This window comes from Polistes fuscatus, unplaced genomic scaffold (assembly GCF_010416935.1).
Source record: "Polistes fuscatus isolate 324 unplaced genomic scaffold, CU_Pfus_HIC Scaffold1, whole genome shotgun sequence".
In the NCBI taxonomy this organism is placed as follows: domain Eukaryota; kingdom Metazoa; phylum Arthropoda; class Insecta; order Hymenoptera; family Vespidae; genus Polistes; species Polistes fuscatus.
Genome location: NW_025112997.1, coordinates 5,655,799 through 5,682,396, shown reverse-complemented (window position 1 = coordinate 5,682,396; position 26,598 = coordinate 5,655,799). Strand labels below are relative to the sequence as shown.

Here is a 26,598-nt window from a genome sequence, read left to right as displayed (position 1 = left end):
CTCTTTTACAGTATTTTGTCCGTTAGAAAAGAAAAGGAGGAGCCGTACGTTGGCCATCTGCATAGATTTCTTTTTTTTTGTTTTTTCTTTTTTTTTATCAATATTCGAACGGTAAAAGTTAAGGGACGTCCAAGGAAGAATGTTATTTGACCTTGCCTAGACAACAAGGGGTTCTTTTTTCTTACGTGTTTTTCCAACTGACATATTTTTTTTCCCTCTTTTTCTCCCTTTCTCTCTTTTTTTTTCTTCTCAATCGACGATATTCGATCTAAATCTGTCTAAGATAATTTATGATCGTTCTTTGACGTTAATGAAAAAAAGAGTCCAGAGAATTAGAAGGAGTTGGTGAAAGTACGACTAGAATCGTGCGAATACGAAACGAAGCTTCTTTTATCGTCTTCCAGATGCGTACAGAGGAAAAGTTAGGAAGAACACAATACTTCGAAAAAGGAGAGAAAGAGAGAGAGAGAGAGAGTGAGAGAGAGAGAGAGAAAGAAAAAGACAGGCTCGTTCGCATAGACGCTGCCAAGTCTTCCATTAAATCGTATCGGATTTCTTCGATAAGACGAAAAGCAAAGGTCTTCCTGTCGAGGGAAACAAGGGGTAGAGAAAGAGAACTCAAATACTTGGGGCGCCGTTTCATGCGTCAGTCAAGGAAAGAAAAGGGCTGTCTCTCTCTCTCTCTCTCTCTCTCATTCTCTCTCTTTCTCTCACACACGCTCTCTTCTCTTCGTTTCGGGCTGCAGCTTGATTAATTTCGCCTTTCCACTGGGCAGTATACACGTAATCCGCCTAGTCACGGAAGTTCATTCGACTCCTCCCTCGACTTTCGTTGGGTCGATGACGAGAGCATAATAACCTAAATCGTGGGGGATCCGACAGAACTCAGACGCGACCCCTTCAAGAGAACGAAGAAAAGAATAAGAACATTTTTGAAAATGGACTTTTCGATGCTACCCACTGTGCAGCGGCGGGGGAGGGGGGGGGATAGGGTGGTGGATGAGAGAAACGTAGGACAAAGAAAAATAAGGAAAAGAAAAAAAGGAGGGACCTCGATTCTCGTAATTCCCTAGAATCCTTGTAGTTCTTCTTTATATTTTTTTCTTTTTCCCTTTTTTTTTTTTTTTTTTTTTTATTCTTTTTTGTTTCACCCAACTGTCTGTTCGAAAGGGAAAAAGGGAGAGTTTCCAACGTTCGACATTGTCCTGAAAGTTTTACAATGGTCCGGCAACGGCGTAGAAAAATCGACATAGTTCAAGGATATGTGTAGAGACCATGGGTACTGCGAGTTATAACGATGCCTCGTTAATATCTCGGACGATGGGACAACGTTGACGACGACGACGACGGCTACGAAGAAGAGGGGGAGGAGGACAACGAAGAAGAAAAGGGTACCTTGAGTGCATTCGAGGTATTGTGAACTCTCAGCCGGACCCCCCGCGAATCCTGAAATATTCAAGAAACCGTCGTTGTCGTTGCTTCTGCCTCCGGCTGGACTCGTCTTCTCTCTTCTTTTATCTTACATGTGCTTAGACGTAAAGAAAGGGTCTTCAAATCTGATAAGAATTTTTCGATCCTTGTCATCGTTTCATCCAACGGTCAAGAGGAATCTTCCGTCTTGTATCAACTCTACTCGAAGAACCTAAATCACGGAGATAACGTTTCTTTCTTTTTTTTTCTTTTTTTTTAATATTATATGATAATGTTTCTCGGTTTATTACCAACCGTAGTAATTAGTAATTCGTCTAATGTAACAAACGTAGAACTCGATAGGAAATATATATATTTGTAGGATTTGGCGAGCGTACGACAGGACGTAGAAAGAAAGAGGAGGCGGTCGCACGTTCAAGTTATCGCTCGAGTCCACATAAGGTTGTTATCCGTTTCTCGTTGTCGGATTTATTAGCTCTTTCACGTTCGTGGAGTACAAGGAGTGAAGAGAGAAATGAGAAACCAAAGCCGCGGCAAAATGGATTCTCCTGTACGCATTATAGATAATAGTTCGGTTGTATCTTTCACTTCACTCGCTCGCACCCAATCCCATGATGATTTTGCTCCTTTTCTTCTCGAAAGCACCTTATTTTTAAGGAAACGTCGTTGAGAAACGAGTTAAGGCTCGAGGTGGCTTTATCGGAAGGTTATAAATGTTGCGAAGTACGATTAGAAACATCTAACGTTAATTAGGCAACGTCTCGTAGTAAATTGCAAGAGAAGTAAACCTTATTAATTTTTTTCATTTTCTCAAACAAGTCTTTTTATGTAATCGTTAAATAGTATTATATATACCTACTGCAAAATTCGAGTCGCGTTAAACGCGTTAATATTCTTACTTCGTGTTTTAAAAGAAAATAAAATGAAAGGAAAGAGAAAGAATTTAAATAGTGCAAGATTAAGAAAGAATTATTTCACGAATGTAACGTATCCCGTTGTTAGAAGCTATCCCACGGATCTCGACGAACTCGAATGTCGCGAACTTTGACCCGACGGACATCGGTAGTAGGAATTTTCCGAGCGATCCCATTTCAGGACCTGTTCTCTTTACTGGCGATTCATTAAGCTCTCTTGCGAGACCTCGAATGAGATTCGCTGTGTGGCACGTACAAGCTATAGTTTTACTATAATAAAACGATGGAATGAGAATAAAGAGAGAGAGAAAAAGAAAAACGATTTGACAAGGAAGCGGCTGAAAAAGACGTCGCACGGTAAAAATGTTTAACCCGTGACAGATAGTAGGTACAAGCTCGCTTGGTAGGTCTCCTGTACTCGACTGGTTTGAAATGTTGATGATTATGAGCGTTGCCGGTGTAGGTATAGCTACTAACGGCGCGAATACAGGTTCCCTTTTATTTCTCTCTTTTCATCTTTTCTTTCTTCCTTCCTTCCTTCCTTCCTTCCTTCCTCTTCCTCCACCCGCTCTACTACTTTCATTTAAGAGAAACAGGAACAGGAGTAGGAGCAGGAGCAGCAGAGTCTCGCTTAGTCGAGTATTTAGCACGCAATGGTAGCGCGTTAGTGTCTCCTCGTTTGCGTCTAAGGGCAATCCTTTTTGTACGACTTCCCACGCTTCGAGCAACTCCTTCTTCGTCGTCCTCGTCGGTGAGTCCAGTTAGCTCGACTTCTTTTGCGCTCCGTTAACTATTCTCTCTACGTTATATGTATATATGTGTGTATCTATGTATGTATGTATGTACTTATGTATATATATATATGTATGTATGGGCGAACGATTTCGTGGCGGACTATTTACTTCGGGGCCCCGACGTTTCCACGCCTCGAGAACGGCACCACGCAGAGAAAACTCGTTTCGATGGATTTTTCAAGCTGACTTTCTTCGGGAACGATCGGTACCTTCGTGACGGTAAAATTCCACGATCGTTTCGTTCACTCGTGTTTATTTTCTCGATTGATATTTTAAAACAACGTAGTTATGGGCTATCCTCGTTATATATATGTAATAATAAGCTTCTACATGCTGAGTGCCATACGATTTGAACATATTTTTATTTTACTTTTTCTCCAGACTCACGAACAAAGACAAAGTAATGTCTTCTCCAACCAGTTCACCTAAGTGTTAATTTTTACAGGAAACATGAAAACGAGAAACGAAGGAGCGATGATCCAGTCTTTCGAAATACGTGGGCGTAACGCAATCTAAATTTTATCTAATGAAGATCGTGCGTGAACCAACCAATCCGGAAAATTCACTCGTTTCTATACTTAACGATTCATCGATATGTGCATTATGTATTTTCATTATTTGGTTTCATTTTTGCGTTATTAAATTGGTTAAATTTAAACAATATTTTGATACGTTTATTTTTCTTAAAGTTCGAAATTAATGTAAAATCCTATTTAATAATATAATGTCCTCGCGTAATACGAATGCTAAGAGAAACGAAAAGGAAAGCTCTTTCATGACTCTTTGAAAAAAAGTTTTGGGCGAAAAAAGCGTAGGAAATTTTTCGAAGTGGAAGGAAAGAGAGTAGGAGGAAACTCGTTGAAACGGGTCAAAGCGGATTCAGCATGAACCCACCTGTTGCCCGTCCATATTCTCTCTCTCTCTCTTTCTCGTATACGTTATGTAGGTTACAGTGGTGTAGGTAAACGTTCTGGCAACATACAACGGACAGAGAGCAGAACTTGGATTGGCATCGATCGAACGCTCTTTCGTATCGTACTTCACGCCGTTATAGGAAGTTATGTATACGCTAGGCGTGTATAGATACTCGACGTCGAGTATACCAGAATGCTCATCGAACGAACGAATCCCTTTTTCTTGCGAGTGCCAGCTTGGAGTATCCAGTTGAGTGCTCGCTTTTTTTTCAAGGATCGAATACCTCATTCGGGAAAAACGTAATAATCGGAAATCTTTGAATACACGAAAAAAAACACCACCAAATCCACTTCTTAAAACATTTTTCAATCCCAAGTAGAATTTCAATGGAATTTTTTTTTTTCTAAAAGATAGGTATGTACGATTTTTTACATTTTTTTTTCCCCTATCTTACGAACATTTAATCTACTGATTGATCTCTTTCACGAATCATATACATATTTTATATAAAAAAAAAAAAGAAATAAAGAAAAAAGAAGAGAAAGAATTCATGATTAGGTATAATACAACTCCAAGGAAAAATGTTATCCGATTATATGAGAATGAAGAAAAAGAGAGTTCGCGTATGCACGTTAAAACATTTCACGCACGTCCACGGTGGACACGAATACCACGGCAGGATGAACACATTATCGCGCCACGAATCTCCGGCATTTAACCTGCCCTCCTTTGCCTTCTCTCTCCTCGCAAAGAAACCCTTTTCATTTGAAGCAGGCAAGAAAAGCCGGCACGGAGTCCGCGACTCGCGGGGATTTCAATGCAAACGACCGAGCGTTACGGCCGTAAGTCAGTCGTACCTTGGACGAGATGGTGAGGGGGTTAGGAGAAGACGAGGAGAAGGAGTAAAAGGGACGAGAGGGAGAGAGAGAGAGAGAGAAAGAGAAAGAAGGAGAGAGAGAGAGAGAGAGAGAAAGAAACGAGGTGGATCGACTATTAGCTACGCGAGAGCATTTCAATTCCAAACTGATCAGACTTCTCTCTCTCTCTCTCTCTCTCTCTTTCTGTTTCTCTTTCTCTTTCTCTCTCTTACTTTCTATCCTTCCGTTTGCGAGCGCGAGCGCATGCACCTGTCGAGAAGATACGTCCGTTTGTTTTTCCACCGTCGTACTCTGCTGCCATGCGATTCCGCTAATTACTGAATAACTCTTCCACTCTAACTTCTCCCTCTTTCCCTCTATAGAGTGTCGCCGGCAACGACGATCGAACGTCTTTGGACTCGAACGACGCGTCGTCGACGGAGCGGGTTTATCGATCGCATCGATCGTATCGTCGCGTCGTATCGCGTCGAGATCGTGAATCTCCCCTACGTTGGAAAGAAGGTAGAGAGATAAAGAAGAGAGATAAATAGAGATAAGGATAGAGAAAGACGGAGAGAGAGAGAGAGAGAGAGGGAGGGAACGGTATGTCTCGTACGTACAGGATTGAAATAAGAAAAATAAAAAGGAAATAAAGAAAAGATAAACAAGTTTGTAGATGGTTGGTGCTCTCGCTCGAGGTAATTAAATCATGCTGTGCGTTTAGCGCACATACGTATGTACATACATAGAAGAGGAGACACTTTGTAAGTAGTACGGAGGAGTACTTACATACGCAATAACGTAACGTGAATAGTTACGTAGGATCCTTAATGACGGCGGCTCCTCAGATCCCATCGAGTCGCGTCGACTTGCTGACGTTTCGATCGCCGATGTTACGTTCCCTGTCGCGTTTGCTACCTAGAGTAGGTGGACAAGACCTCAGCAAAGATTGTCGTAGCTCGCGTGGGTGTAACTCTTTGCCTTTCGACTGCTCTTCCATCTAAACTTGTATTTCCGTGGTTGCTAACCGTACACCATTTTTTTGCGTTAAGCATCGGTCAAAGACGAGTAAGACGAATAAGACGAGTAAGAGGAAGACAATGAGAGTCCATTTCGATTAGATTTTTATCTTTTTTTTGTCGTAGCCAACTATTGCGTCTTAACTTTGTGGTCGATGGTAATTGAATCTATTTAAGGAGAAGAAAAAGAAAAAGAAAAAGATGAAGAAGAAGAAGTTAAAAGAAAGGAGGATGCCACCGAAAGAGAGCTTTTCTGAACGCTTTGGAATCTTTCTTCCTTTCTTTTCTTTTTTTTGTGCTTCTCTCTCTCTCTCTCTCTCTCTCTTTCTCTCTCTCACTCCATCTTTCTTCTGGGAGAAAGGGAGAAAGAGAAAGAGAAAGATAGCTTTGAGAGTAATTAGCGATAATTAATGACGGTGCCGTGACCGATAGGACGGTTTTAATTACCTCGCGGAGGGCGGCTCGCGTTTTCCATCCTTCTTCGGAGACCCAATGAGAATGCGCGAGAGAGAAAGAGACTGAAGAATAAAAAGAGAAGAAGAATAAGATAGACGGAAGAGAAAAAGAAAAAGAGAGAAAGAGAGAGAGAGGGTAAAAAGAAGAACGAAGACGATCTTCCTTGAGTCTTCGGTTGGAGGACTTCGGTGAAGCGCCGGAGCCCTCTCATTAATGGCGACCAAGTAATTTGCGTGAATGACTTCGACGCCGCGGTGCAGTCCGGTGCGTAAGCGAATGAAATTTCCGACACCCACGCCGCGACGCATGTCGAGCGATCAACTTCCTGACGCTCCGATGACCGGTCATTAGTCCTCATAAGTATGTCATAACGATCCTCATTTTTGTCCTTTGATTTTGTCTAGTTTTATTTTGATTGTCTTAACACCGCACGTGTATACCCGAAGAACATTTTCTTTCTAAAGGTAAAAACCGTACGATGCATACACACACATATATACGCGCACACGCTTGTACATATTTATTAATATTAAATTTTTTTTTCTTCATTTTCATATCATCTTCATTACGTCGTAAATGATGAAGATTCTTCAAAGTTTCGCAAAAGGAATTACGAGATAAGGAGGAACGAGGAAACGAAGGATACCGTTAGATAAATTGCAAAGAGTCACGAACCGGCGTATATAAATTATTTTCTTTTTTTTTGTATTCTTCTAAAATAGAAAATGTTATTTGTTACTTAATCGTTTAAAAAAAGTTTTTAATTTGATTTCATTTAAAATTGTTTATTAGGGTGTCTTTTATATGAACGGTATTCGCGCGTTATTTAATCGTAAAGATTTGATTGTGAGTCAAATATGGAAATAACTTGTTATTATGATCTCTTAAACTTTCTTTTATTTAAAAGAAATTTTTGTTGTCACAAAACAATTTGAAGATTTCATTGACGAAAATAAAGAACCGACCTAGGACAACGCTACGAAGCGCACGTGTAAGCCGTTCCATCTTGTAACCAAGGCAACCGCACGCGTCTCGTACTACTACTACGTTTTCGTAGAAACGTAAAGAGCAGCTGACAAGGTCGATATCACGCACACACATTTAATTGTAAGACTTTTTTGAAGTTATACTTTTTTTGGCGCGTTTGGGAAAATGTAATGGGAGTGATTTTTTTCCGAGCGTCTGTAAAAACGACACCATGAAGTTTGTCGGTATTTATGACGCGTGGCAAAACGATTTCAATTTTACGGCATGAAGTTGTCTTCTCTCTTCTTCTTCCCATTTTTTCTCAAGCGGGTCACCCATCCAAGTACTAATCCTACTCAGCGCTGCTTGACTTAAATGATCGAAGCGCGAACCAATGCTATCACAGCGCCATGGCCGTTGACGTATAAATTAATTCGATATATCTTACTTATATTTAGTATGGACTGATATCTATATTTTGATATTTTTGTTTTTTTTTGTTTTGTATTCTTTCTTATATATGTAATATATCGATCGATTGAAAATATATTTCCTTTCTTTTTTTTTTTTAAAGTTATTTTTGAGGTTATATTTGTTTTGGTACGCAAAAGAAGTATAACTTCTTACGTGCGTACATAAGTACACACACCAGTTTTTTTTATCTAGAGAAATATATATATTAAATCTCTAAGAAATAAGAAATAAATAAAATGTCTTAATTTAATATTAATCAAATGTCATGTTCAGTTCGAAATAATACTAGGAAACGATCGATAAACAGTTCGTAACGAGAGATTCGTGATATTTAATTAAGCGTGAATATCGGAAATCAATGTATTAAAATACTCGTTTCATTTTTAACGATGAGAATAAGTGTGAAAGAAGAAAGAAAGAAAGAAAGAAAAAAAGAAACAGAGAAACAGAGAGAAAGAGAAAAAGAGATATATTTTTCTTCTTCATACAACTTGCCAGTAATTGATCGTCATCCCGCGTGATCGGTTAATTCTCCAGGGTGATATCGTAATGGATTTAAGACGGTCAACGAGGTACGTTCATTCGTGCGTCCATAAAAGTCGAAGGTCTCAAGGTGCGTCCGAAGATGCGCGTGGGTGAGATCAAGACGATCTTGGGTGCTCGGAAGATAGGAACGAAATTCGAATCGAAAATCTCGTCTGAAGAAGCGAGACTTTCTCTCTTTCTCTCTCTCTCCCCCCCCCTCATTCTCTCTCCCTTTCTTTCTTTCATTCTTTCTCTTTTCGCGTTCACGAACAGCCGTACCTCTCTGGTTTATCACCAATTTACAGAGGTGTTTTAAGAGCGTAGCGTTCGTGGATCTAAAGAAAAGAAGGAGGAGGAGGAGGAGAAGGAGCAGGAGGAGGAAGACGAGAAGAGAAGAGAAGAGAAAGAGAGAGAGAAAGCAAGGTACAGGGTCAGGTAGGTGATCTTGTTTGCTAATGGCGTACTCGTGTTCGAATGTAGTTGCCCCGCTATGTCCATACGTCTTCTGATTAAGATTAAAGAAACCGCGTATCTCGTGGAGCCGCGCGTTTAATGTATTCACACAGCCATGTAAAAGTTAAGAGTTAAGTCCGGCCGAACGATAGAACTCACGAAAACTTTTCCCTTTCGCTCTCTTTTTATGTCCTAAGAACGGGCTGGCGCCATATTCGAAAGGTATCGATCTAACGCATTTACTTACCGATCGTCCCTCCTCCTCCTGTTCCTCTCTTTCCTTCGCTCACCGTTGGCTTCCTCCTTCCTCTCCTATCGATCGGGTTCCTGTCCATAGGCGTTACGACGCCTGTCGCGTATAATTTTATTCGATAACTTCCGAGAAGATCCCTGGCCAAGGTGAGGGGTTGTGCGGGAGGGGCGAGGAGGGGGGCGGGGGAGAGATGAATGAACTTTATCATTAACGATGGTCAATTTCGACGATAAACCGAGGATCGGTTTAAGTGCAGAAAAATGTATTAGAGAAGAATCTCTTGGTAATTTGACGACGAGGAAGATTTCAAATGAGATACCGTACCTACCCTACGTAACGTTATCGCGAATAACGGTTTATGGTTGACTGTTTAATCTCAAATGGTGAGAGGTATAATCAAATGCACGGTGACCCATCCTTATCGGTCTCCGGATGGTTTTTAGTTTATTTTCTTTCTCTCTAGGTATCTAAATATGAGAATGAAAACGGGCCGAAGGAATTCACGTTTTGTAATATTACCCGTGTTGATTATGAAATTGAAATTCATACGATGAGCTATGCGATCGTTTAACGTCGTTCGTTTACGAGACCATATTTAAAGTTGAAAATCTTTCACGACGTATTTCCTCCAGCTTGACGATTTTCGAACATTCAAGTACATACCATAAAAGCCATGAAGAAATATACTCGTCGTATCTCATGGATAATTCGAACCGAATACAAGTGTTAAATGTTCTCTCTTTCTCTCTCTCTCTCTCTCTCTCTCTCTCATTCTTTCTCTTTCTTTACCAACTGCATTCAGCCAAGTAGAAAGAGAGAGAGAAAGAGAGAGAGAGAGAGAGTAAGAGAAGGTTATGCGCGAGGCAAGCGATAATGAAACGGTGGCATGATTAACGTGGCGAGTAAAGTTTTCCTCGAGGCTATCGGCAGAAGATCGCTACGTCGGCGTTACTTCGTCTGAGGCACCGTAAAACAGAAAGACCGTATCAGTGTGTGTGTGAGAGAGAGAGAGGAAGAGAAAGAAAGAGAGAATAACGAAGTAAAGAGAAGAGGAGACTATTTATTATGCTCTGGGAGGTAGGTAATCCCATTGGAAGAACCAAGAAAACATACAAACAAGTACGGAACTACTCGAAGTAATACCGATGATAATAACGAGTTGGCCGACGAGCTAAACGGTTCTTACTCAAAGTCTATATCCTTAATGGAAATTAAAACAACGTGTTAGAAGATGAAAAAAAAAAAGAATAAGTTTAGCAAAGGGGAAAGTTTCTTTTGAAAAATTTCTACAAAGTTAAAATTGTTAAGCAAATAATGTTATGTTTTTCCTTAGTCGTTGAATAATTGGAATAATTTCTGGATTAGGTACGCTAGATCGAGCGTTTTTCTTGGCAACCTGGTTGGATAGAAATCTGGAGTAAGAAAAGTCGGTCGAATCTCGTAGATCGACGTGCCCGTGAACGAGTTCTCGAAGGTGGAAGGCGACGTGTGCATGGGCATGTAAGGTCGAGAGAACGCATACATAGATAAGTTTACAGAGAGTGTGCACGCTTGAGCCAGATCCCATCTCGAACGAACGAACGAACGAACGAACGAACGAACGTACGAACGAGAGGAAGGATGGAAGGGTGAGGGCGAAGGAGGGAAAGAGAAAGAGAAAAAGAAAGAAGAGAGAGAAAGAGAGGTGAGTGAGCCCGAGGGCTTCGATTGCTAGGGAGAGAACGAGGAGGAGGACGACGACAGCATGGCCGCGTTCGAGGCGCGTTATTGTAGAGGACAGACAGAATTTCTCGCCTCGCTAACAAAGACATGAAGAAACCCGCACTCGAGCCGAGCGCATTCGACAAAGCAGCCCCCGTGAAATAAAGCGGACCCGTGAGTACTCGTCCCTCTCTTTCTCTCTTCCTTTCTTTGAAGAAGAGAAGAGTATGAGAGAGAGAGAGAGGGAGATGGATAAATTTACGGAAAAATAAAGAAAAAGAAAGCACACATTCTCGCGCGTCGAAAACCTTCCCGAGCGAAGAGCGCGAACTATGAAAAGAGATTTCACATCTCTTCCGAAGGAGAAAAGGAGAGAGGTGGAGGAGGAGGAGGAGGAGGTTCCTGGTGTAACATTAATGGCTGATGCCCGCACGAGAGGAAATGTCCCGCTAACCGATGTTGACAAGCATTGCGACCGCGAGAGAGTACGATGAACGCGCAGTACCCTTCACCTCCTCCTCTTTTTTTTTCTGGAGCATTGAGGTTAACGAAAAGGAAGTATATATATATGCAGAGTATGCGTTCCTTTTCTTCCTCTTTCTTTTCCACTCTTTTTATTTCCCTTCTATTCTAAGAAGAATTGTAGCGCATTGTTTTTTCTCGTGGATACTAAGAACAGTTCGTTTAGAAATCCGTAACGACAGTTATGGATTTTTCCTACACTTATCCTCTTACTTTTATTCCTTTTCTTTTATTATTCCGTATTATTCCAACCCTTCTTACACGGTATCGCGGACTATCGTGTTACATGTAAAAAAAAAATGTAGCTTCGCGGGAACGAATCAATGAGCTCGATGGGGATTGCCATGTGTTTCTTCGAATATATCGGGTGTGTAGGTAATAAACAAAAAATAAAAATTTCTTTTTTTTTTTAATAGATTTAAAAATTCATTCTCGTATACTAATCTAACGTAAGTGTTATTTTTATGATTTCAGGGGTAGGGAAGGAATAAGAGAGAAAAAAAGTAGTAGAAAGAAGAAGGAGGAGGTGATGGAGATGGAGATGGAAGAAGAAAGGAGGGTAGAGAAGAGGGCGTTTCGTCGTTAGTCGGTAGGCGTGTGATCGCAAGCACTTCTGGCACCTCGATGGCAAAGCAGACGAAGCCGGAGCAAAGCCGCAAGTACCGGAGCCGCTTCGTTGGATCGTCCTACTCCGATGACCAATCGGCCTGACGCTTCCTGACGCAGGGAACCCGCTTGTCTCACGTTTCTCTTCGCTAGCCAAGCTCGCTCCTTCCGTGCACATTGGTGTGCGTGCGAAGAACATCGTCATTTCTATCACCGTTTCCATCCTTGAATTTATCGATGCCTTTTTCGAGGCCAATGATTCACTTCGTATTAAGTAATTTTTTAATAATTTCAAGTATCACACGCGCAAGCTACACCGCACACACATACGCGCGCGAGCCCGCATTCTATGTCACACCATCGTCTGATTTTTTATCTATTACGTAGGAGAGTTTATTAATGGGGGTTTGATAAATAAAAATCGTTACGTTACAGGAGAGAATATTTCATAGAACATATATCTCTAAAATAAATATAATATATTTCTTCGTTGTGTGTGAGTAATTGGAGTAGGATGCGGAGTCATCGTTATGGGAAGTTCGTTTTAGATATAAAAAAAAAAAGAAAAGTAGGTAAGAAAAGAAGAAAGATCGAGTCCCGTAGTTCTTTTTTATTTTTCCTTCTGTCAAGTTCCTCGCTCAGGCGCTATCGACTAGGGGAAATACAGAAAAGTCCTCAAAAAGGATGTTTCGGTACTCGAGCGGAACGAGACGCATCGTTGGAAAGTCATTAAAAGATAGGAAGTGTTCGTTTGCCGTCCAGTTTTCTCTTGAAGAGTTTTGAGAAGCTACGCGAATAACTTTTTCTTCTGCTTCTTCTTCTTCTTCTTCATCGATTTCTACTCTTTTATTTTCCTTATCGAGTTTCTCTTAGGAAACTTTTCTATATTTAATCAGTCATGCAATTTTTTTTTTTTTTAGCGAAATAACTGATTATTATTATTATTATTATTATTATTATTATTATTAGTATTATCATTACTTATTATCATCAAAGTGAATCGCGTTGAGAGTATTTCATATATTTTATTTCTTTTATTTGTAGAAAACTATATGCATTTTAGTTGTACGTCCATCAGAAAAATATTTGATTACGTGTTTCGATGCTGAAGAAGAGAAAAGGAGAATATATACGTATGTATGTATGTTAGTACTGTCGGTGAGTAGGTAGTCAAACTCGGTACGTATATTCGTGGCCCTTCAAATAACTCATCGCGATGATATCGAAGTTACAAATTACCAAGGGGCCAACCGCGAAACTTGCAAAGAAAGAGAAAAAGATAGATAGAGAGAGAGAGAGAGAGAGAGAGAGAAAGTGAGCGAGTAAAAGAGAGGTTACTTCTCTCTTCTATACTACATCCACCTTCACCGTATCTTTATCTCATTTTCCTTTTCCTGCGCCTTCGTTCGTTCCACAACCACGAAAGTTTCTTTACCTTCTCCTTCTTCCTTTCTCTTGTTTTCTCTTATTTCCTCTTCCAGCCGCATCCCCGAGACTTCGGACCGGATAATCGTTTTCGTTCGCCGAAATTATAATAACAATAATGATAAAAATGAGAGCACAAGGCAACAGCATCATCGAGAAGTGCATCGTGGAAGGTTGGTTAATGTGAAATTTGAGAAGGGAAGATAAGAGGAGCGAAGAGTAGAACGAGAAGAAAGTTCGTGGAAGATGGAAAGGTATATAGAATGGAAAGAAGAAAGGAAAGAAAGATGAAAAAGTTTGCAGCACCTGCCGACCGAGTGAGCCATTCTATGAGCCTCTCTACTTTCAAATCTTTTCTCTTTTTTACTTCTTTTTCTTTTCCTTTACTTTTTTTTTTTTTTTTTAAATATGTTTTTCTTATCTACTGTTTCTTCTCCGTTATTTTCTTGTTTATATTTCTTTCCTTTCTTTTCCTTACCTTATATTTTTTGTTCCCTTATAAAACTCCCACGAGATGTTACATACTTTCTTTCTGTCTTGATTCAAATGGAGGAGGAGGAGGAGGAGGAGGCTTTAATGGAGCACGGTCTGAATCATGCAGTTATATCTTCGCTCAAAATGTAAGATAATGGAATAATAAAAGACAAAAAGAAAATTGACTCATCAAATGCGCGCATATAGACAAAAATATTTGTCTACCTTTCTTTCGGGTTGACTTCGTCGAGTCATTAATTATCTGGAATAAAAATAATAAAGAAAAAGATATTTAAACGGTTTTTTAGCGACTAGGCTGATGGATTAATGCTATTGTCGCAAATGGTACTTAACTGCTTACTTACGCATGTAATTACGGATTTACGATCTAGTGTCTTTGACCGATTGATGAATGGAGTCACGATCGATGGTGCAGGCTTTTATGCGAAAGGTCATCCTTAAGAGACCTTGCAATTTCTTCATTTATTCTCACGCTAAAGGTCAAGTTGAAAAAGTGTTCCCATTTTTAACAGTGCTATTTATAAGTTTTAAAAGAAAATAATAGAAAAGGATAGAGAGCTTGGAACAAGGACAGGCTAGTTTTCGGTCAAGAGAAGAAGAAATATACGAAGGAGGAACGGTAAGGTCCAGCTAATAATTAATGCGGAGGCGTTTGAAGTATGCCACACCCATCGGAACTCAATCAACGTGAGTCCAAAGGTTGAAAAAGAAAAAGAGAGAGAAGAATAAGGAAGAGAAAGAAGAGAAAGGAGCGAAATGAGAGGAAAGGATGCTTTATGGGGGTCGAACGAGGCATGAGCTTATCTCTTGAAAATTCCGAGTCATCCTAATCAATGGTGCTGCTGTTGAACAACACTATGGCTCTTTTCTCGTCGATTGTCGTCGTTGTCTACTCATATTTTTTGTCATTTTAATCATTGTTCCAACGATCGATCGTAAGCCCATCGCATCATTTCTTCTTCTTTCCATATTATGCGTTGATTAAAACGTTCGATACTTTAATAACGTAGGTACGATTTCTTCGCGTCTATAAATGTTTATCTCTCGAGAAGTTTATGTTCTCCTCTTTGATTCGATCACAGTGCTTCCTGGATCGTAGCTTCGAAGTAACGCAATTCAAGGACCGGCGTTAAACGCGTTCATAACGAATCGATCGGCGCACGTAATATCGTTATAATTGCTCCTATCTATGAGATACCTACTTTTGCCCTTCGAGTTTATCATGGGTAAGAAAGATAATTGCGAGTGTTCGAAGGAAGTCCTAGTAGAGAAGAAAAAACATAAATAGAAAGAAAGAGAGAGGAAAAGGAGGAAGAAAAATGATCTCTTCCCTTTTGTTCTCGGAATCTGATCTAGTCAGTTCGTCGACTTCATCGATCATTATACGAGAGAGCTATGATTTCTCGTTCTATTATACTTGGGAAATAGTTTTCCTCGAAGAGAGAGTATTCTCTATATTATTTTTCATTCTCGATCATCGGAAAGACGGGTTTCACGGAAAGAATTTCAAGTCCTTTAGTTTCTTAGATCTTATGAAATGGTTCTTGTAAGATGGTGAGCCAGTGTCGATGACATTATTAACGAAGATAAAGATCAAGGTCGTACGTCTATGTCTCGAATGGAGGAAAGGGACGAAGTACCGATCGATTTCCGTGTCTCGTTATCCTTCGCGTCGTTCGAAAGGAAGAAGTTTGGTTTGGTGTGACGATGGCGATGTCGACGGTGATGTCGGTAGTGATGCCGGCACGGATCCGAGGAAAGAAATTCTTCGTCTTTGCGCACAAATTACGCTCACCGGCGAGGAGTCGACGTGGAGAACGGTTGTTCCTTCTGCGAGGAGGAGAATCAAGAGAAACAGTGGAAAGAAAAGAAACCCATGACGAAGGAAGAGGAAGGGAAAAGGGAGATGCATTCTCGAGGGAGAGCCAATCCATCTCGCTCGTCTCGTTAGGTGTACCGGAACCCAAAGAAGGAGGAAAGAAGGGAAAAGAAGAAGAAAAGAAGAAGTATCGAGAAAGGGCGAAAGCCCACGAACGGAGAGGGCTCCTCCCTGTCCTCGTACTCGCGACAAACAAATTGTCCGTCTTGCGCGTGGACGCGCGGAATCTTTCGGTGAGCATTGTCTCTCTTTACCCTCGACGAACGCATCTTTTCCTTCCTCCTTGGACATCGAGAAACACAGAAGCGGCAAAGCTCTCGAGAAACGAGAGATTCTTCCTCGTTACGTAGGAAAGAAAGAAAAATAGTTAAATGATCCCTTACGAAATTCGCGTTTGTATCTTGGCGTCTACCTTTCCGTCCCTTAATTCTGCTTCCTTTTCCTTCCCGACAAAACGCAAATTAGCTTCGGAATTTATCTTGGGCATCGTCGTTGCAGAATTTCTCGCTCTCTCACGAAAAGTGGACGGAGAGTCAAAAGAATCGAGAAGGCAAGGAGGAAATAAACGGTGCCGGTGGAATTCAGAAGAACGGCTGAGCAGCACGTTGTATCTTGGTGGACGCGTTATTGTAGTTTGTCATTGTCCGTTATGTTAATGTTTCTCGGTGTGCTTGGTGGTGGTTGCGGGGGGAGGGTTACTAATAGCGGTAATTAGCGCGGAGGAGCCAACTACTCGGTATACATCACTTTCAACGGGCCAGTGTGCGCGTGTCTTCGCTTCACGAGAACAGTCTTCCTTCATCCCTTTTATTTTTCTTTTTTTCCCTCCTTTTTAACTCGGTCCTTTTTCTTTTTTTCCTCGCCGAGTGATGATTTCGTGTACGTTGGCGAATCATCGCAAGATCATTACAACGCTTCCTCGGCCGGTCTTCGAAAAGTGCTTAGTGTTGAAGTTTAAATTTTCTTAAACTTATCATCGGTCGTTGCACTCTCGGTAAAACGACAAAATTGAACATTTTTATTTTTCATTTTATTTATCCATTCTTAATTAATATCAATTAACGATTTTCATTATTTTTTTCAAACAGATTTTAGGTACATTTATTTGATTTCTTCATTTTTCCGAGCGATATTTTTTTCACGTGTTGTATAATCCGAACTATTCAAATAAATCTAAAAGGTATAAAAACATTTAACCTATCGTATGTACAATGGTGATTATTTCGAGCACCGAATCTGGTGCGAGAAAGTTTTTTTCTTCCAACGCGAGTAAGCAAATCATCGTCGGTTCATTAGGTTGGTCCAGCTGCTCGAGGATTACCATTGTCGCGATTGTTGCTGGTCATCGTTTGCAATCGATGCCTCCCCGAACAGTATGGGGTCTATTCCGGCGTATATATGCCCGCACCTATACATACTTACATATATATATATGTATTTATTACACGTATGATGTTACAGTAACTCAGCCGTGATCATTTATGCCTCGGCTATATCCCTTCCGTAATTAAATATCCGTCTAATGATGCCGTATCTTCGAAAGGGTTTCTTTTCTATTACTTTTCATTCATATTTCAGTGACAAAGGTGACTGATGTATCGGGTAAGTAAATTCACGAGAGACGTTCTTTTTTATACTAACACATTTCAAACAATAATTCCTATTATTTTTATTTCATCGATTACAATTCTCATTTTTCTAACTGGTATTTAATTAATTTTAAATATTAATCTAATGTAAGACAATGAAAGTAAGGTAAGTAAAATTAACGTTTTTACATCGATAAATGATTTGACTGTAGCGAGAGAAAGTAATAAGAGTTTAAATAGAGAAAGACTAAGTATACTTGTCGTCGTGTGAAAAAGAGGGAGAATTATTTTTCCTAACGATATAACAAGAGAATCTAGTTATACGCGCTAAATATAGTGTGATAATCGCTTAGCTCCGGGATAAAGTTTTAATTATCATTATGTCTATTCACATTGTGAAATAGCGTACGACAAAGATAGAACCGATACGAGTCTTTAGAGAATTACTTTGTTAATTCCACAAATTATTTATTCGCATCTATTTTATTATCGCATTTTGCACCTGCCGTGTTATGGTGTTCGCATGCTCACTCGCTATCAAGGAAAGAATAAGCCACTCCTTCCTCTTTTCTCCAACCTTACTTTTGCATGTTCGATTTTTCTCGAATCTCGGACGAGATTCGCCGTTTATCTTATTCTTCATTAGATGACATTTAAACGAAGATCGATTAAAGTCGCTTTAATTATCTTACTTGATCTGACAGTAACTTCTCAAAAAAATAAAAAAGAAAATGAAAAGAACAAAAGTAAAAGGAAAAGTTAATGATGGTTCTCCGTTGGAGGTAACGTATTCGTAATTTTGCAGTTAATATTTTTTTTTTAGCTTAATGATTGGTACAAACCGAATAATATGATCGTATTTGAAAAGTCAGGATTGAAGGAGATTGATGTATAGCGGCGCGAGAAAAAAAAGTAAGCAGCGTATTCGTGTTAGCTTTAAAGAGTATTATAAGTTTGAAAATACATGCAAACTAAATGGATGAAGACAACGTTGAGGAAAAGAAGAAGAAGAATAGAAGAGAAAAAGTAAGAGAGAGAGAGAGAGAGGGCGTGGGTCGTGGAAGATGGAATAAATGGTACATGACGGACAGGAACAATGTGTTGTGACACGACTCCTAAGCCTCCTAAGCCGGGTTACTTTTTCACATTCTATATGAAAGGACTATATGAAATCTTGACAGCTCACCATTGAAGTTAACAATTGTTGAACGTTCTCTGCATATTTTTTTCTGCTTTTCTTTGAATTCTCTTCTTTTGAAAAAAAACGAAGAAAAGAACCTCGAATAAAGTTATAGGAAGAATTTGACGATTGTCTTCGTTCGATCTCGTAGGCTACGGTACAAGCTTGAAAGTGATTTCGCATAATCGTGTTTAAGTTATTCGTAGGAAGGATGAGAAGCAAAAGGAAAAAAGAAAAAGGAAAATTACAATGCGATAAGCCTAGGTCGATTTTTCTATCGGTGAGTCGAAAGTCGTGGAAAAGATTTCTCTCGGCATCTCTTTTTCTCTGTGGCAGGGTCGTTAAATAAGACGGTTACATTGAGAGATGGCCAATGTAAATTGCGATGACGCATACGCATATGTCGTGAGCCCGTGTAACGATATATCAACGTCAGCAAATTGTGATAAATAAAGTGCAATTGAAGGCGAGAGAGGGCACGCACGAACACGCGGAACGTTCTACGATGAGATCCTCCCCGTTGGTGTCTTCGTCCAGACTTTCCAACGACACGCCAGGATGAGGAGGACTATTTTTCAGAGAGTCTACAGCCCTAGTGGACTCTCTCTCTCTCTCCCTCTCTTTCTCTGTCTCTCTCATCTAGACAAAAATCCTTATCTCGAATTCGTCCTTGATGAGATTTAAATGGAAAAGTTGAAGAGGTGATGGAGGAGGTCAGCTTCTGGGAGTAGCGATTAATTAGAGAACGTTCATCGTCGTTATGTGCTGCGTTTAATCCGAATCATCGGATATAATGAAAGATAGGGAATTAAGTGCTGATTGTGCGTAACGAATAGGAGGCATAAATCGAAGAGAACGAGAGGATCAAGGACATTTACGTGTTTTCCAAGGACGCCAGCTCAAACCCACCAACGAAAGAGTAAGAAGAATATAAATAAGTATCTATATATAATACGTACATACACGTACCACCTATGCAGAAGAAACAAATGTGGAAACATTGAAAAATAAGTGGTCATATATTGGTTCCAGTTAATCTGTCATCATGTCATTAAAGAATAATAGAAAGGTTAGGCGGTTAGTTAGACGAGTAAAAAAAAAGTGTTAATCATTGCGCATCGTTAGTTGAGCAGTTCCGGTGTAGGTAGAGGTATAGTGATTACAATTAGAATAGTAACTCGACGACATATGGTAGATTCGAGAAGACACAACGTGGCGACACTTCTAACGCTGGCAACCGGTCGTTATCGTAATTGGATAATGTCTCTGAGTCGAAGATTGCTTTGCTCGTTGGAAAGCAGAAGAACAGGCGGAGAGAGGAAGGAAGAAAGAGGAAGGAGAAGAAGTTGGTTGATAACGGTGAATCTCTTCTTGTGTATCTTCGCCTTCCGTCTATCTTTCTCTTTTTCATTTTCATATTGAACGTTGAACAACACCGATCAAGTTTTAATTTCGACCGATTCTTCACGGACGTCGTCCTGTTAAATACTTCACCGATGGATCATCATGCGCAAAGAGAGCGTAAAGCGACGTTTCGAAAGATAAAGAAAATAGAAAAGGAGGGAAAGAGAAGTCGATGGTTATCTTGCGACGAAGAGGAGGAAGCCGCATCATCAAGAGGCGGTTGCATTGGTCGAGATGCATTGGCCAATATATAAAGGTGGACAGAGTGAAAGAGTGTGTGTGTGTGTGTGTATGAGAGAGAGAGAGAGAAGAGAGCCAGAAGAAAGGTGTATCGCGGCCACTATCTACGTAATATATCGTGAGTTAATTAATCGTTTAATGAAACAGTAGTTAGCCGTGATGATTGTGATATTTTATTATTATCCTTCAACGAGTGAGAGAGAGAGAGAGAGAGAGAGAGTAAGGGAGAGAGAAAGAAAAATGGAAAGGATCTCCAGACGAATCGACAAACTCATCGGAGTAACGGATGGAAGGGCTCCGAATAACTAAAAGAAAAAGTAAGACTAAGAGAGAGAGAGAGAGAGAGAAAGTGAATGAAGTGGGAGGTAGATATGGTAGAGGAGGAAAAAAAGACGGGCTGTCGGATGATAAAAAGAAATGTACGGGCCGAGGGGTGATCAAGAAGCAATTTACGAGGAAATCATTGCTCGCCGCGAAGCGCCGATTGTTTCTGGCCGAGTGCCGGCATTATCGGAGGGGTTCCACGCTCGTGGATAGATTTCGTTCGTTATAACGAGACTTATACGTATGCGTGCGTCTGAAAGAGAAAAGAAAAAGAGAGAGAGAGAGAATGTGTGCCTTTCGATGGAAACACGTATCGGTGAAATTAATTGTAATCATCTTAACGTCGTCTCTCTCGCATTTCTCTTCTCGTTACAAGACGAGCTCTGTTTTCCATTAGACCCGATCAGATATTTTTGTGGTCTAAAAACGATCGGTGGTATGTAACAACGTTCTCGCATAAAATTAGATCGGGGAAAAAAAGACGAATAGTTTCCGTACGCAGGAATTCGAATCGCTGCTTAGCGTTGTTCATTCTCCTCAACCGTTTGTCTTTTTCTCTCTTTCCCTTTCTTTCTCTCCCCCTCTCTCTTTCTCTCTTTCTCGTTCCTTTACTTGTTAGAATACATAGGAGCGCTCAATGGAGCATTTAATAATGATAATTCGGTGGCTGCACGCTTGGCCGGTCCACGAACGTGGTCTCTCGCCTTTCGGTCGCCGTCTCGAGACGGCTCATCGGCCGATTCAGGCCTCCATTTTCTCTCATTGTCTTCCTTCGATTCGTTTCTCTTTTCGGTAGGTGGGATATGTACTTCTTATAGGACAGGTGATTGATCGCTTAAAAAACTGAACTCTCAACCACGTTGCTTCGTCCATTTCTCTCTCTGCCTCTCCCTCTCCCTCTCCCTCTCCCTCCCTCTCTCTCTTTCTCATTCATTTTCGATCCCAGTTAGAAAGAGAGGAAGAGAGAGAGAGAATCACCGTTCTATCCCTTTTTTCGCTATCTTTCTCTTCTATGTCTCCTCGAGGATCCTCCTCACCTTTTTCGTTTCGCTCTTGCTTCAACCTTTTCTCAGTAGTCATTGTAACTTCGATGCGTCCTCTTTCGTTATGCCATTTTTAATCAGACCGCGAAACGATCCGACGAGGAGCAGGCAATGTCATTAAAAACGATTCTACGGGTGCCGAGTCCCCTCTGCCGCTTCTGCTCATAGGGGATTCGAACGATCGAACAAGATAAATCAATCGATATCGATAGCCGCGTCACGGTGGTGGTGTCGACGCGTAATACGTTATGCTTGTGTACGCCGGTGATGATTCTCATTACACGACGTTGAATTCCGTCAGAGAGAGAGAGAGAGAGAGAGAGAGAGTGCTTCTGGCCAGGACTTCTTTTTTGTTCCATCCAACGGACAATATTTTTACATTCATCGAACATACTAAGGTTCTTTGTTCTTCTTAAATCGAAAATAGAGAGAAGGAGAGAGAGAGAGAGAGAGAGAGAGAACGAGATGAAGCTTCAAGAGCTTAAAATTATGACGAGCCTACGAAGTTCGAACCTACAGCATAACGTCGAAGAAGGGAACCGTTTATGAATGGTTTCAAGATAAAGAGAGAGAGAGAGAGAGAAATAGAGATAAATAAGGAGAGGAAGAAAGAAAAAGATACTCTCCCATTTAATCGTATTATATTTGGTATCGGCCAATAAAAAAAAATATTATCAACGCTTTATCGCAATTATTCGCGTTAATTTTATTCGTCACGCTCTCCGTCTGTCCTCTTTGCATTAACGTTGTCCACTTGGTCCGGAGACGAGAAAAACGAGATTCGAATATTACCACGAGAAACTATATATTCCTCTTTTCTTTTTCAACCAACCAAATTTGTACATCCATCGCCTCAAGGCAATAGCCGATTTTTTAATCAGAAATATTTCTCGAAGGCGAGACGACGAGTGTAAATAAATACGTTTGCTTACTCTCTCTCAGCGAGAGAGAATACCGACTATCTCTTTCTCGCTCACCTTCTCTCTCTCTCTCTCTCTGCCTTTCTTCCTTTCATTCACGACGTGATAACTTAATATCCGCACGCAGAGACAAATTTCTAGCGATCGATACCTGTTCGAAGTATGCAGGGTACCGAATCTACATTCATTAGCCCTGCGGAAAACGTTCGAACGAACGAATGAACGAACGAACGACCGCCAGGCGCGCCACGAGCTCCCCTCTTTTGCCCCTTTTCAGTCCTTGCTACTTCGTCTCGCGATTCTCTCTTTCTACATTCGTATTCTGCTTCATTTGTCTTAGCAGGTACCTCACGCACACAACTGAGAATTAAAAGCGCGTAAACTGGCGCGGTTGCCGAATGATAAATGCCGAAGAGAAGAGGAGAATTCGCACGGCGGCGGTGGTGGCGGGTCGAATGAGACTTCTCTTCTTTTCTCTCTCTCTTTCCCTCTCTCTCTCTCTCTCTCTTTTTCTCTTTTTAGTGCGAGAATCGGGCCGCTCGTTACCCATGAGTCCCTCTATATCTTTCTATCTTTCTCTTTTTCTTTCGTTGCACGCGCACTCACTCACTCACACACATAGACACACACACACACGCGCACAAACACATATTACACATACACTGGTGACGTATGACTGCAGAGAAACGCGAGCGCGAAGTCGCGAGCTCACGCACAACGTTGCTGCTTCTTGCTCATTCTTCTTGGATGCTACTGACGCGCCAATAAGCGCACGCGTTTCATTTGTAATTAGGGAGAATGTAAATCAAAGTCCTGGCCCGGTGCGCAGTCTCCACTTTCTCTATATTTTTTTCTTTTCAACTTGTCGTTTCTTTTACTCTCCATCCTGTGCTACTCGTTGCCATCTTATACACGGTATTCCTATATACCTGTGTGTGTGTGTGTGTGTGTGTTTGCATGTTTTTGTGTAGGCGAAGTATGAATCCTCGAGGATGTACGGACGGAGTCGAGCATTAGTTAACCGTGCATCCATATCCAGGTGTCCGGTTGCGGTTAAATGTTAATTTTCTACCTCTCAAAGAGAACTTTCCTAATTATCTACAACCCCCTTTTTACGACGTCATTCATTGTATAGCATGATATTCATACTATTCCTTCTAGTTCGGCAATTCATAGTTGACATTTTCTTATTTGCAAACGTACCCATGCAGATGTATTCAAGTACCTGAAAGGTAGTTTCTTCGAGCACGCGTGGCCGTTCATTCGTCAAAGCGTATCTCTTGAGAACGAGGGATACGATCTTACATTAGTTTGTCTTCGTACTCAAGCCACGAAAGATTTCGACCAAATCCAGGCGGAACGAGAACAAAAGTTCTCGATAAGTCTCAACGGAAAAGAAAAAAAAAAATAAGTAAGTAAAAATAAAAGAAAGATGTATTACTGTATGGGATTTGAGGGGAAAAAAAATGAGAAAAAGAAGTTTGCCGAAAGTGGTCGGGTTCGCGTTCCTGTTTCTTTTCGATTCTCGCCTCGGGTATTCGTGCGAAAGTGTCACTTTCTGGGCAACGATAAACACGTGCACGAAAAGGTGGTGGCAGAGGGAAGGTGGAGGAGGGTTGGTAAGGCGCGAGACGGTTCGAAGCTTGCGTTCGGCCGCATTCGCGCATACCAAAGCGCGGAATGCGCGTCCGCTGAAAACGAAGGGAACGGGGCGCTATTGTCTTGTCAGGGAGAGCCGCTAAATCTGCCCGCGGATCTCTTCACGATCGTACCTGCCCGCTTCTACCACCACCCTCGATCCTTCTTCTTCTTCTTCTTCTTCTCCTCCTTTCTCCTTCTCCACCTATCTCTTTCTCCTTGTCTACTTTTCTTTTTTTCCTTTTAGCAGCGTCATTTTGTTACTTCTCTCCCTTAGAAAGGAGAAGAATCGGGAGCTTCGACTTGTTTTCCCTACCTCCCCCCTCCCCCTCCTCCTCCCTTTTTGTTCTCCTCCCCTTAAAGAGTCGCCGAAACAAATGAGCGAACGCGTCTCTCTGTATCGAGAAGATATTCAAACAGATATCCGAATGTTCTGGAATATAAGCAACGGTCGGTTGAATTTTACGAGAGGTACGACGTGACCGATTTGGCGAGCACTTTAGTTATTTGTTTGTAACCATCGAACAGAACATTTCGCTACGTATTTCTTTCCTTTGTCATCGAGGAGATCGTAGTTTGATTGGGAATATATTCGAGCTAGGTAGGCACGAGATTGGTTGGTTGGTTGGTTGGTTGGTTTGAAATGAGGTCGAAGGGCTTTTCTACATAGGAGGTTTCTTGGTACTCGACTACCCAATCATCCTTCTCTGATACAATGCATTCATCTGTCTAATATATCTAATGCTCACCGTCCGCTCGCGCTTCCGGCAGGCCGCTCCCCTTCTCTTTCTTATTCTTTCTTTCTTTCTCTTTCTCTTTCTCTGTCCTCTTGCATTTGCAAGTTGGTTACAGGAGTATCGAAGTTGTATCGATCGATCGTGGCTGGTCGAGGTGATCGGTTACCCTGACAAAGCTCCGATGGAAACGTCGAAGCGGAGGAGAGACGAAGGTCGAGAGCACTAGTGCTACGTCCTCCTCGACGACGAGTGTTCTCCTCCTCCTCCTTCTTCTCTTCTCTTCTCTTCTTCCTCTGTCTTCTCTTATTTTTCTTCAGTCTCTTTACCAGTCGTACGAATGGAATATCCCGCGCGAGAAGAAGAGAACTATCGTGACGATCGTTGAGCGTCTAATAGGGACCTCGATACCCGAGTCCGTGCATGTATCGAGAATCATCGACTTACTCTCGTCTATCGATCTTCTTCCTTCGCGTCCTGTCGACCGATGTCGTGCTCCAGAGAAGGATTCGAGTAAGCGGATAAATTTTTTCCCTTTTCCTTTTGTTTTGTTTTGTTTCTCTTTTTTTTTTCTTTTTAATCGCAAATCATTCGATATTTCTTTTATTTTTCATAGATTATTTTCAAATCTTATTTTATACAAGAAGCTGAAACTATTTTTGAAGTTATACTTCTTTTGGCGCGTTGGGGAAAATGTAATGGGGAGTGATTTTGTTCCGAGCGTCTTATCTGGAAAAACGACACCATGAAGTTTGTCGGTATTTACGACGCGAGGCAAAGCGATTTCAAGTATATGAAGTTGTCTCTTCTTTTCTTTCTTCCCCTTTTTTTCTCAGGCGGGTCACCCATCCAAATACTAATCGTACTCAGCGCTGCTTTACTTAAATGATCGAGCGGGAACTAATACTATCACTGTACCATGGCATATATTATGATATTTTATTATTCTTTCTAATATATATAATATATCGATCGATTGAAAATATGTTTCTTTCCTTTTTTTTTTAAATAATAATAATAATAATAATAATAAATTTTTCTTTTTTGTTAAGTTATTTTTTAAAGTTATTTTTGAGGTTATTGAGGTTATGTTCGTTTTGATACGGCAAAGAAGTATAACTTCTTACGTGCGTACATAAGTACACATACCAGTTTTTCTTTTTATATAATACTTTGATTTGACTACAGTTAGATTCTTTAAAAAGAGGTATTTTAAAAGGATCAATTTTGTTTATAATTTCATTTAGAAAAATTGGTAAGTGCGACTTAGTAAAGAAGGACATTGTATTTCTTGTCGTCGGTTAACAACTGGATCTCGAACGATCTCGATGCAGGGTATCGATCTTACGCCGTGGTATGCCATCCAGCAGAGATAGAAAGAGAGAAAGAAGAGAACCGAGGGTAGAAAGACGACGACGGAGTCCGTTGTCTCGGCGACCCACGCCTTCGACAAGAGAGCTTTTCTCTTCTTCGTCCACCTCCTTGTCGTTCCACGTCCGACGTTGTCTCGGGTGCTTCGTATCGCGAGCTATATTAATTTCTCTACCGAGCATTGATTAATGCCAAGGGGTCTGCCTGGCGAGAATCGTATGCTTGCGAGAACGAACGAACGAACGAATGAACGAACGAACGAACGAATCGAGATAGTGGAAGAAACGCGACGTCTTGAAAGAAGAAGAAGACGAAGATGAAGAGGTGAAGGAGAGAAGAAATCGCGTGTCGGAGAGGTATTCGTGGGACACGCTCAGTGAAATAATAGAGACACGCTACGACTCGATAAGTCGTCTTCCTTGGATCGCCGCTACAAATCATGAAAATACGAGATACACTTCGACTTCGCG

The 26,598-nt window shown here is 41.0% G+C and overlaps 1 protein-coding gene and 1 long non-coding RNA gene across 2 annotated transcripts in view; one reads left to right on the top strand and one right to left on the bottom strand.

Annotated features, from left to right (window-relative positions):
• LOC122515593 (ephrin-A4) overlaps positions 1-26,598 on the bottom strand; it is a 689,714-nt gene that overhangs the window by 76,729 nt on the left and 586,387 nt on the right. The gene's annotated exons all lie outside the window — the stretch shown is intronic.
• Positions 20,023-26,598, top strand: part of LOC122515619 — a 43,313-nt gene continuing 36,737 nt past the window's right edge. The window contains exon 1 of the long non-coding RNA XR_006303318.1: positions 20,023-20,216. This is a non-coding gene — a long non-coding RNA (uncharacterized LOC122515619). The remainder of the gene's footprint in view (positions 20,217-26,598) is intronic.